Source organism: Bos javanicus, chromosome 28 (genome assembly GCF_032452875.1).
Source record: "Bos javanicus breed banteng chromosome 28, ARS-OSU_banteng_1.0, whole genome shotgun sequence".
NCBI lineage: Eukaryota > Metazoa > Chordata > Mammalia > Artiodactyla > Bovidae > Bos > Bos javanicus.
The window spans coordinates 33,622,445-33,635,890 of NC_083895.1; the positions used below are offsets into that span (position 1 = coordinate 33,622,445).

The window sequence follows — 13,446 nt, forward strand, 5'->3', positions numbered from 1 at the left end:
GTTGATCTATTTTATGTATGGTGCATCCTCCTTTGTTAGTAAGTAAGCTCTCAAGGGACATAAATCCATATCCATGTTACTGTTTTAACCTTGATGCCTAAACTCATGCCTGGAACGTGCTATTGCCTCAATACATATATCTTGAACCAATGGAATGAATGTTAGCTGCAACATTTATTGAGTACTTGTCTTGGAAAGAAAGTATCTCTCTAAGCACTTAAGGTGATTAAGCTTAAATTGAGTGTTGTTTAGTCGCTAAGTTGTGTCTGACTCTTTTTGCAACCCCATGGACTGTAGCCCACCAGTCTCCTCTGTCCATGGGATTTCCCAGGCAAGAATACTGGGTTGCCATTTCCTTCTCCAGGAGATCTTCCCGACCCAGAGATTGAACCCATGTCTCCTGCATTGGCAGGCAGATTCTTTTATCACTGAACCACCAGGGAAGCCCAAGTTTGTTACTTCACAAAGACACGACAGGATCCCCTGAGACTGACACATCATTTGCCCAGTTTTTAAAACCAAGGACTGTAAAGCAAAAAGTCCCTCGGAAAGATTGAGGGCAGAAGGAGAAGATGGCATCAGACGATGAGATGGCTGGATTGCATCACGGATGCAATGAACATGAACTTGGCAAACTTGGGGAGATGCTGAGGGACAAGGAGGCCTGGCATGGTGCAGTTCATGGGTTTGCAAAGAGTTGGACATGACTGGGCAACTGAACAACAAGAACAAAGCAAAAAGAAGGCAACTCTCCTGCTGCTACTGGTGAAAAGACATGACGTGCTTCAACACAGACTGGATAACCAACTCCAGCTTTTAATCACTGAATTTTGCTTGGAGGTCTGTATTTGATTTCTGCCATTTCCTAGCTATAAGAACTTGGCTAAACCTTTTAAGTTATCTGAACTTTTGCTTCCTCATATTAAATTAGTAATATTAAAAGGATATCACCTCTGACTCCACAGTGTTTATGCCAACGTATGTTGTATATTGGTCTTGCCACTAGTACAACTCAACAACAGTGTTATCCCTCAGATAAGGACGGTTCATATTTATGGATAGAATAGATTCTGCTAGGGTCTTGCAGAGCCATAACACAAAACAAAAACAATGAACCACAGGTGTTGAAGTTATGTGCCACTCTTAAAGGAACCTGTATCCCCACTGCCTTCTTTCATTACTTTTTCCATCCATCTATCCACCAGTCTATCAAATACTTACTGAAGTCCTACCAGTGGTAGGCCTGGGCTAGAGACACAAGGACAAAGGTAAATTCCTTTGGTGTGATGGAGGAGGTGGAAGTCTGCTGGAATCAATGAGATAGTACAGTGAGGAGGGTGCTTTACCACGCAGGTGTGAACCGAGAGCTTTGGGGACCCTGAGAAGCATACATCTCCCTGATTGTGGTGTAAAGGAAAGCTTTATAGAAGGCTTGACACTTGACTGGATTCTAAGTTATTAAGAGCTCTCTGAAGAACTCAGAGTTTCAGGAATAATATGAAAAAAAGAGAGGTCTCACCCATAGCTTATCATCCTATGCTTTTAATGGAATATAACTGAAAGATAGTTATATAGTCTAAACAAGAAAAATTAGTATTGTTTGGAGTTCTTGGGGGAAGGCCATAGTAGGAGGACCTTGAAAGGGAACTTGAAGGGTTTGAGCTCGGAGAGACTAGAAGAGTTTATTCCTCTGGAATCTCCTCTGATGTCTAAGGTGGGTAACCCTGATTCCTGGCTGACACATGGCTCATCTGGTTGCTCCATCTTTGTGCCCCTTAAAGTCATCACTTAGGTTCACCTGCCATGGGTGCCAGAGAGGGCTCTGTAGGTCACTGCTAAATCATCAGTCTGGAAAATAACTGGGGAGGCATCTGCTCACCAGAATGGGACAGGGGCTGGAAACGGAGTCGTGTTTGGTTTGGAAACTTCAGGTTAATGAAGCAAGGCATGTGTCTGTAGCTAGGCAGCATAGGGAAGAACAGGAGGGTGAAACTTTATAAGCCTGTGGTTCTTTGGCTGTAGATCTGAAATAATCCAAGAAGACATGTATACTCTACCACCTCCCGCTGCTGGGATCCAGGGAAAGTGCAAAGGGCTCCATGTGTCTCTTTGTAACTTCTCTTTGCTGGAGGGAACAGTTGCACGTGTTTCCAAGAAACTTGTCTGGAGACCTTCTGGTTTTTCAGGCTGAATAATTTCTGTTCCTTGCTAGACTTCTCAAAGCTTCATCTGAGTTTTAGGGCCAAGGATTGGCATAAAGACAGTCCAGAGTCTGAATGAACTTTCACGTGACCTGTTTAAGACCTGTCACAGGGATGTTCTACCCAGAAGAGCTTTAGCTTATCTGGGGAAAGAGAGATAAAGCTGGGTGCTGTCAGTGTTTGAGAAGTAGCTTAGAATGGAGGAAAAAGCTCTAGATTGGGAATAGGAGCCCTAGATTCCAGTTCTGGGGTTTATCTGTGTGACCAAGAATATATTTTGTCCCATATGTTCTGGGCTTCAATTTCTTTTGCAAAATGAGAGTATTAGACTAGTTATTTTTATACCTGTTTCAGTGTAAATAGGAGAAGGAAATGGCAACCCACTCCAGTATTCTTGCCTAGAGAATCCCATGGACAGAGGAGCCCTGGTGGGCTGCTGTCCATGGGGTCACACAGAGTCAGACATGACTGAAGCGACTTAGCATACATGCATGCATTGGAGAAGGAAATGGCAACCCACTCCAGTGTTCTTGCCTGGAGAATCCCAGGGACGGGGGAGCCTGGTGGGCTGCTGTCTATGGGGTCGCACAGAGTTAGACACGACTGAAACGACTTAGCAGCAGCAGCAGCAATGTAAATACTCTCAAATCTTCTTTGGCTGCTCTCTGTGTACAAGTGTTTCTAAAAAGCATAAGTATGATATCTCCTGCACATTTTTGTCACCATATGCGCAGGCATTCCTGACTCAGCTATGGGCCCCACCTCTGCCATATGCTTCCCACACTTTGTCGGTTGGGCTGTCCGTTATGGCCCATCTCAGTGCAGCATACCACATGTTCTTTAGTGCATGAGGTGACTGACACAGGCTGACTCCGTGTCTTGTTCTATAGGCTGCTTCTTGAGGAATCTTGAATCCAGCAGCAAGCCCCACACTAGCTTTGTTCTGTGGAAGGGGAGGTGGGAGAGCAGGCTTCAGATCAGCTCACACATGCTTTATGAAGTGGTCCTGAGTGGGCCTTGTGCAGCAGCTGTTCTCTGCATCACACTGTAGTCTTAAGCCTAGACTTGGATAGCATACTCTCCCTAAACCAAGTCAGATAAACTCTGAGGCTCAGGAAGAAGCACACCGTGTTTGTCCATCCAAATGGCCATAAGGCCCGAGGATGAAGCATTAAACCAATACGGTGGAACTCTAGAAGGCAGAACCAGGACGGAAGCTTCAGAAAGGGGAAGATGTGTGGTTCTCTGAAGTAGTTCCACAATGATGCTTGCTGTGGAGTAGGATATAATTACTAGTGAAATTAGTTTTCTTTTTTCTTTTTTTTTTTAAATTTTTATTTTATTTTTAAACTTTACAAATTTTATTAGTTTTGCCAAATATCAAAATGAATCCGCCACAGGTATACATGTGTTCCCCATCCTGAACCCTCCTCCCTCCTCCCTCCCCATACCATCCCTCTGGGTCGTCCCAGTGCACTAGCCCCAAGCATCCAGTATCGTGCATCGAACCTGGACTGGCAACTCATTTCATACAAGATATTATACATGTTTCAATGCCATTCTCCCAAATCTTCCCATCCTCTCCCTCTGCAACAGAGTCCATAAGACTGTTCTATACATCAGTGTCTCTTTTGCTGTCTCGTACACAGGGTTATTGTTAGCATCTTTCTAAATTCCATATATATGCGTTAGTATACTGTATTGGTGTTCACACCAGTCAGAATGGCTGCGATCCAAAAGTCTACAAGCAATAAATGCTGGAGAGGGTGTGGAGAAAAGGGAACCCTCTTACACTGTTGGTGGGAATGCAAACTAGTACAGCCACTATGGAGAACAGTGTGGAGATTCCTTAAAAAACTGGTGAAATTAGAATAGCTTTCCCTGTCCCTGTTGGGGTTCTCATGGATATGTATCAATATTTTCAGAGATTTTAAGAGAATAATGCACTTGATTCAAGTCTCAACTCTACCACTTACATGTGGCTATGGCGAGTCATTTAACTTCTCTCAGCTTTATTATCTAAGATAATAAAGAATGTGTTGTGTGCCAGGTTGCATCTTTCACAAGGTAGTAATGTGATTGAAAGAATATCATGTTTTTGAAAGTAATTGTAAGCAATATGTTCTTAACTGTTGGTTATGATTTATGATAGGTTAAGGACCACTTGGAGGATGTGCTCAGTACCATGGAACCTGTCAACAATAAAGTTAAAAAAAGAAACTCAATGTATACACAGTTTTGAAGTTCAGCTTCTTAGAGGTTCACTTGGCAGATCCACGTGTCAAAGTTTAACAGTCCCTGAGATAGAGATCTAATAATTATAATGATACTTTGACCTCCATGATGGAGGCTACATTTCTATTTTTCTGTTCTACCTCTGTATCTCCAGTGATCAGACATGCATCCCATTGGAATATAGTTAGGGCATGATTGACATGGGTGACGTGCGTGTGCGTATGTGTTTGTACTATCCACTCATGACTTTCTATCTTCTAGCAGTTTCCATAAAGTGATTAAGCACTATATAAGATGGAAGAGGCACAGTGCACTCAGGGTCATAATGTTTCACTCACTAACGAGCCAGAAAAGGATAATCCCACTGCTGTGTATTCTACTAGCCTGGCTCCCTTCTGCAGGTTAATTTTGGTAATGTGTCATATTTTCTCTGACTCAGAGGAATTAGCTGGGAAAAATACAGATTGTATAAACAATTCGAACTCCCTGGATATGATTTGGTATCCCTGTCTCTTTTCAGTCACAGCAGGGTCACACCTGCTAAATATGTATTTTTAAACTAATTCCTTTTAGATCATTCTTTCTGAACAGCACAGTCATAATAGAGAAATTGTTCTTTCATATCTTTTTTTAAAGCATGTTTCATAGGTGCTCCTCTTCCAGTTTAAAGGGAGAGTTCTAATCACTGTGCTGCCTATTTTGCATTCATTTTTTATTAAATTTGTAAAGTGAACTATGCAATATATGCAAAAATGCATAAATCATACTGCACAAGTTTATAAGTTATCATAAGCTATCACTATCCAGATAAAAAAGTAGAATACCCTAAGAGACTCCTCTCATGTTCTATTCTGGGCACTAGTCCTTCTTCCTCCTCAAGGGTAGTCAGCATTCAGATGTCTAATACCATAGATCAGTTTTACTTACTTCTTTATTTTATATAACCAGAAACATATAGAGTATGTATTATTTTTGTTGCTGTTGTTGTTGTTGTCATTCAGTGTTACAGAGTCTTCCATAATGTTGGAATCCAGTATAACATTTTTTTCCTTTGCGATTGGTGCTTTTAGAGTCTTGTATAAGCAGTCTTGTCTACTCAAAGGTCATGAAGGTAGTCACCTATGTTATCCTTCAGAAATCTTATATTTTACCTTTATACTTAGAGCTATAACATATTTGACACTTTATTTTCATGTATGATGTGAGGTAAGGGGTCAATAATTAATTTTTCATAAATATATCTGAAAAGACCTTTTATTCCTCACTGTTTTGTCATAAATCAAATGTCTGCATATATGTGAGTTTGTTTCTGGACTCTGTTTGGTTCCATTCATACACTTGCCTCTTCTGGGTCAGTGCCACAGTCTCTAAAGTAGTACAGGTTTATAATAAGGCCTAGTACCTAGGGATATGTCAAGATTATATTGGCAGAGGGTATGTGTATGTGTGGCTGATTCAGTTTGCTGTTCAGCAGAAACTAACAATATTGTAAAGCAACCCCGCACACAAAAAAAAAACGGTTATATTTGCTATTGCATCTCTATACATATTTTGCAATCATTTTGTTTATTTTAATATCAGCAATAACAGTTAAAAACAATTTATGGGATTTTGATTGGGGTTGCTTTGAATCTATAGACTACTTTGTAGAGAATTGGCCTTGGAGTACAGAATGAAGCAGGGCAAAGGCTAATAGAGTTTTGCCAAGAGAACACACTGGTCATAGCAAACACCCTCTTCCAACAACACAAGAGAAGACTCTACACATGGACATCACCAGATGGTCAATATAGAAATCAGATTGATTATGTTCTTTGCAGCCAAAAATGGAGAAGCTCTATACAGTCAGCAAAAAAAAAAAAAAAAAAAAACAAGACCAGAAGCTGACTGTGGCTCAGATCATGAACTACTTACTGGCAAATTTGAACTTAAATTAAAGAAAGTAGGGAAAACCACTAGACCATTCAGGTATGACCTAAATCAAATCCATTACGATTATACAGTGGAAGTGACAAATAGATTCAAGGGATTAGATCTGATAGACAGAGTGCCTGAAGAACTATGGACAGAGGTTTGTGACATTGTATAGGAGGCAGTGATCAAGACCATCCCCAAGAAAAAGAAATGCAATAAGACATGTCTGAGGAGGCCTTACAAATAACTGTGGAAAGAAGAGAAGGGAAAGGCAAAGGAGAAAAGGAAAGATGTACCCATTTGAATGCAGAGTTCCAAAGAATAGCAAGGAGAGATAAGAAAGCCTTCCTCAGTGACCAGTGCAAAGAAATAAAGGAAAACAATAGAATGGGAAAGACTAGAGATCTCTTCAAGAAAATTAGAGATACCAAGGGAACATTTCATGCAAAGATAGGCACAATAAAGGACAGAGATGATATGGTTCTAATAGAACCAGAAGATATTAAGAAAAAGTGGCAAGAATACACAGAAGAACTATACAAAAAAGATCTTCATGACCCAGATAACCATGATGGTGTGATCACTCACCTAGAGCCAGACATCCTGGAATGAGAAGTCAAGTGGGCCATAGAAGGCATCACTCCAAACAAAGCTAGTGGAGGAAATGGGATTCCAGTTGAGCTCTTTCAAATCCTGAAAGACGATGCTGTGAAAGTGCTGCACTCAATATGCCAGCAAATTTGGAAAACTCAGCAGTGGCCACAGGACTGGAAAAGGTCAGTTTTCATTCCAATCCCAAAGAAAGGCAATGCCAAAGAATGCTCAAACTACCGCACAATTGCACTCATTTAACATGCTAGCAAAGTAATGCTCAAAATTCTCCAAGCCAGGCTTCAACAGTACATGAACCATGAACTTTCAGATGTTCAATCTGGATTTAGAAAAGGCAGAGGAACCAGAGATCAAATTGCCAACATCCGCTGGATCATCAAAAAAGCAAGAGAGTTCCCAAAAAACATCTACTTCTGCTTTACTGACTATGCCAATGCCTTTGACTGTGTGGATCACAACAAACTGTGGAAAATTCTGAGAGATGGGAATACCGGTCCACTTGACCAGTCTCCTGTGAAATCTGTATGCAGGTCTAGAAGCAACAGTTAGAACTGGATATGCAACAACAGACTGCTTCCAAATCGGGAAAGGAGTACGTCAAGGCTGTGTATTGTCACCCTGCTTATTTTACTTATATACAGAGTACATCACGAGAAATGCTGGGCTGGATGAAGCACAAGCTGAAATCAAGATTGCTGGGAGAAATATCACTGACCTCAGATATGCAGATGACACCACCCTTATGGCAGAAAGCAAAGAAGAACTTAAGAGCCTCTTGATGAAAGTGAAAGAGGAGAGTGAAAAAGTTGGCTTAAAACTCAACATTGAGAAAAGTAAGATCCTGGCATCAGGTCCCATCACTTCATGGCAAGTAGATGGGGAAACAATGGAAACAGTGACAGACTTTATTTTTGGGGCTCCAAAATCACTGCAGATAGTGACTGCAGACATGAAATTAAAAGACGCTTGCTCCTTGGAAGCAAAGTTTTGAACCATCCTAGACAGCATGTTAAAAAGCAGAGACATTACTTTACCAACAAAGGTCCAGCTAGTCAAAGCTATGGTTTTTCCAGTGGTCATGTATGAATGTGACAGTTGGACTATAAAGAAAGCTGAGGCCGAAGAATTAATGCTTTTGAACTGCTAGTTCCCAAGAGAAGACTCTTGGGAATCCCCTTGGACTGCAAGGAGATTCAACCAGTCCATCCTAATATTCATCAGAAGGACTGATGCTGAAGCTGGAACTCCAATATTTTGGCCACCTGTTGCAAAGAACCAACTCATTTGAAAAGACCCTGATGCTGGGAAAGATTGAAGGTGGGAACAGAAGGGGGTGATAGAGAATGAGATTGTTAGATGACATCACCAACTCAATGGACATGTGTTTGAGTAAGCTCCGGGAGTTGGTGATAGACAGGAAGCCTGGCGTGCTGCAGTCCATGGGGTCTCAAAGAGTCGGGCACAGCTGAGGGACTGAACTGAACTGAACTGTAGAGAATTGATAGGTTTACAATATGATGTTTTCTAGTCCATGACCATGAGGCTACCCTTTTACTTATTTAGGTCTAATTTAACTTATCATGACAATATTTTATAGTGTGTGTGTGTGTAAAGGTCTTGTACATATTTCAGTGTTCAAGATTCATTCCTAGATATATTGCTTTTAATTTTTATTTACTTTTCATTTTGTTATAATTTCATTTACTTATTTTTGGTGCTAGTATATTGAGATAGAAATAATTTCTCTGTGTTGATCTTGAAGCCAGCAGCCTTGCTAAATTTACTTATTTATTCTAAAAATTTGTAAAATATTTGCATTTTTATATGCAAAATCTCATCTCCTGTTAACAATTATTTCTTTCTTTCTAATCCTTATATCTATTTTTTTCTTACCTTGTAGCATCAGTTAGGGCTTCAGTACAATATTGAGTAGAAGTGGTCTTGAATGATACCTTTGTCTCATGTTTAATCTCAACTTTTAATTCCACTACTAACTATATTGACTGATACATTATTTCTATAGCTACTTTTAACTAATTAGGAAAATCTATTCTTATTTTGTTGAGTTAACCTGAATGATTGTTGAATTTTTGTCAAATATCAAAAATTTTGATGCATTTTAGATTGTTTACTTTTCTGCTTTACTCTGTTAATGTAATAAGTTATATTGATTTATAATAGACTTCATTTTTATTTATTTTTTTAATTTTATTTTATTTTTAAACTTTACATAATTGTATTAGTTTTGCCAAATATCAAAACGAATCCGCCACAAACTTCATTTTTAGAGCAGTTTTAGGCTCATAGCAAAATTGAGTAGAAAGCACAGAGAGTTCTCATTACCCCCAGACAGGTACAGCCTCCCCAGCTATCAGCATACCCCACCAGAGTGGAACATTTGTTAGAGTCCATGAACCGACACGATACATCACTGTCACCCAAGTCCAGAGTTTACATTTGCCTCCGTGGCATCAAACAGTAGAGTTTCACTGCCTGAAAAATTCTCTTTACTTCACCTATTCGTCCTTTTTGTCCCCTGCTGCTGCTGCTAAGTCGCTTCAGTCGTGTCCGACTCTGTGTGACCCCATAGACGGCAGCCCACCAGGCTCCCCTGTCCCTGGGATTCTCCAGGCAAAAGTACTGGAGTGGGCTGCCTAATCCTTGACAAACGTCAATCTTTTTACTGTCTCTACAAATTGTACCTTTTCCAGAATGTCGTATAGTTGGAATCATATTAAATGTAATCTTTTCTATTAGGTATCTAATGGTTTCTCACTGGGGCTTCCCAAGTGACGCTGGTGGTAAAGAGCCTGCCTGCCAGTGCAGGAGAGACATAAGAGATGCTGGTTTGATCCCTTGTTTGGAAAGATCCCCTGGAGAAGGAAATGGCAACCCACTCCAGTATTCTTGCCTGGAGAATCCCATGGACAGAGGAGCCTGGCAGGCTACGATCCATAGGATCGCACAGTCGGACACGACTGAAGCAACCAAGCATGCAGTGGTGTATCATTAGTGTTTAATTTTCAGTTCTCTAATGACATGATGATTAACATATTTTCATGTGTTATTTGCTATTTGTGTTTTTTTTTTTTTTTTATGAGGTGTCTGTTCAGGTCTTTGCCCATGTTTTAAATTGGGTTGTTTTTTTCCCTTGTTGCTGAGTTTTAAGGGTTCTTTGTATATTTTCATTAACAGTCCTTTATCAGATATGTATTTTCTGGATATTTTCTCATAGTCTGTGCTTGTCTTCTTATTCTCTTGAGGAATTACATTGATTTTAAACATTACAGTAACTTGCATTCTGGGATTTGCCCAAGTTGACTGCATTGTATTAATACACAGATCCACACAGATATATATGTATATATATATAGATAGATAGATAGATAGATAGGTACATACATACATACAGAATTTACTGATAATATTATGTGTATAAAATTTGAATCTTTGTTTATGAGATGAATTGTCCAAAATATTTTTCTTGTAATTCTGTTGTCAAATAATATCAAATGTTGCTATCTTCAAAAAAGAAGTTGTGAAAATTTGCTTTTCTATTCTCATTTTGTCATAACAAATAATTTTGTTTTGGTTTTGAAGACTTCACATAAAATTGGCATTATTTTTTCCTTAATTATTTGGAAAATTCATGGCTGGAACCATCTAAACCTGAAATTCTCTTTGTGAGAATGTTTTTAATTATAGACTTGATTTCTTTAAGATACAGAACTATTCTGACTTTTATTGTGTCTGGTTTGATACGTTTTTTAAAAATGTATTAAAATGTCAAATTTATTTGCATTAACTTATTCACAGTATCCCCATCTATTTGGGGAGCACTGTATTGATGTCCCTCTTTATTTCTAATATTATAACTTGATGTTTTCTCTATTTTTCTCTTGAAAAGTCTTATCCTTACCCTCATACCAGGATTTCTCATTTAGCAAGCCCTCTTTAAAAACCCAACTTTTGGCTTTGTTGATTATTTTATTTTCATGTATATTATTAAAAAAAAATTTTTTTTTAACCATTTTCTTCACTTTATTGAGCTTTATTTGCTATTCTTTTTTTTTCTTGAGATGTATAATTTGATCAGTGATTTTTAGCTTTCTTCTTTTCTAACATTTGTGTTTAAGGATAAAAATGTTCCTCTAAGCATGCTTTAAGTGTATCCTACAAATTTTTTATGTCATATCTGCATAGTCATTCAGTTCAAGATCTGTTCTAATTTCCACTGTTTTGCTTGTTTTTTTTTTTTTTTTTTTGGCCCTGGATTATTTGAAGTTGATTGCTTAATTTCTAAGCACTTAGGCATGCTCAGTTGTTGTAAATAATTTCTAACTAATTCCACTTTGGCCAGAGAATATGCTCTACATTATTTCAGTCTTTTCAAATTTGTTGACACTTTCTTTATAATCTGGTGTATGTTTGCTTTGAGTGAACTTTTTGTATTGTGCAATATCTGGAATTTTTATAAATGTTCTTCCAATATTTATGGGTATGTGTATGTGTATGATTGGTTTCTTAATCATACTATTCAAATCTTTTCTATGACTCCTGAATTTTTCTTTCACCTACTGAGAGGTCTCTGACTTCCTGCTATGATTTTGAAGTTGTCTCCTTCAGTTATGTCAATTTTTGTTTCATGTGTATCTTAGATTATTTGATATGTATAAATTTAGAACTTTTACATCTTCGTGAATAACTGACTCCTTTATCCTTATACAACTTTATATTTTTAGTAGTATTTCTTACTTTTAAATCTAATTTACTTAACATTTATATGTATGCACTTTCTCTTATGGTTAACATTTTTATTATATTTTGCCTCCATTCCTTTACTTTTAAATTATCTGAGTTTTTGTATTTAATTTCTTAGTTTCTTATAAGCAGCATAGAATATTTTTAAGTCATTGTGAAATTTTCCTTTTAATTGCATTATTAGCCAGTTTAACATTTAAAGTAGTGACCTCTTAACTTATATTTAATATAAGTTCCTTCTGGTCCATCCTCTCTTTTCTTAATAATTTCTTCCGTTGTGTCTACTCTTCTGTTAAATATATCAACTGAATCCTTAGTGTGACCCCTGGTGTTTCACAATTGAATTTTCATTTGATTCTATTTTATAGTTTTCAGTGTTTGCTAAATTTATGTTTTGTCCTCTAATAACTTTAAAATATGTAGCTGACATGTTCAAGTCCTTGGCCAATTACTCCCACATTTGAATCTTTGGTAGGTAGCTCTGTACTTTTTTTTTTTTTCTGGATTTGGGGACATTTGTTTTTGTCTCTTGGTATGCACATGATATTTTATAGAATATCTTATCCTAAGTGCAAAATTATGGAGCTCATTGGAGATTGTGAGTAGTGTTGTTTTCCTCCAGAGGAAATTTATTTTGTGTCTGGGAGACAGAGCAGGGAAAAATCCCCTCAATCCAGTTAATGATGTAGAAGTTAGGTTACAAACTTGGTGAGGCAAGATCTGTTTCTAGTTACCCCTCCACCCGTGATACAGTTCTTCAGAGGCCCAACTGAAAGTCCTGGATATCTATCTGCACTCCTTTCTGGCAAACTTCATATTTAATTCTGTCCTTCAAGATCTGTAAGATTGTTAAATGTTTGGTTCAGCTTCTACATCTTTCAGTTGCAGCTTAAGAATTGAAAATTGCCTCAGGGCAAAAGTAACCCTGGGTGTCAGGGGTGTGTCTTTGTATTTCCATCTTCTGTACTTCCTTTCCCTCCAGGATTTAATGCCCTCAAGTCCCAACTGCCTTAGCAAGTCTGTGAGGGCTCCAAGTAAAATTTTCTGCACCTATCTTCCACACCACTCCTAGTCGTTTTTCTGAGGAATGTTGGTCTACAAGCATCTCATCTACCATACTCATCAAACTGAGTCTTACTTCACCCATCTTGAATTTGAGGCTAAATAATGATGCTCAGTAATAAGGACCATGAAAAAAGAAATCCACCTCCACCACTTTCTCTCCTGTCTTTCTAATTCTAAAGCTAAGCCTTTTTCTATTCAAGCCCCTATTTCATGTCTCACTCTTGGGTAATTGTTTAAAAATCCTCATAACAAAGTACTAATTCTTAAGGTGAAATCTTCCTAAGAGATGGCTACATTTTATTAATAGAGCAGATCTGAAGGCTAACAACTTTTGACAGAAATACCTACGATGGAATAATAGAAGAGGGAAAATTGTTCTTATTTGCATGGCTCTCAGTAATAACATGGGGCCATCTACCCACACCACAGCCAACTTTGCCTTCAGATCTCCCCTCTCCATCTGAAACCCTTCCTCTTTTCCAAGCATTCACTGCAAGTTGCTTCCTCATACAAAAGGGGACTTACCCTCCTGAACCTCCACGTAAGCTGAAGAATTTAATCATCCAGCTCAACGCTGCCCACCAGCTGGCCAAATTCATCGCCCTTTTAGAAAAGAGATAACCTGTTTTATCTACTATGCGCAAGAGGCAAAAAGAGA

General features: G+C 38.4%; 1 protein-coding gene across 3 annotated transcripts in view; it reads left to right on the forward strand.

Moving 5' to 3' along the window:
• LRMDA (leucine rich melanocyte differentiation associated) overlaps nt 1-13,446 on the forward strand; it is a 1,194,775-nt gene that overhangs the window by 1,010,919 nt on the left and 170,410 nt on the right. The window lies entirely within an intron of this gene.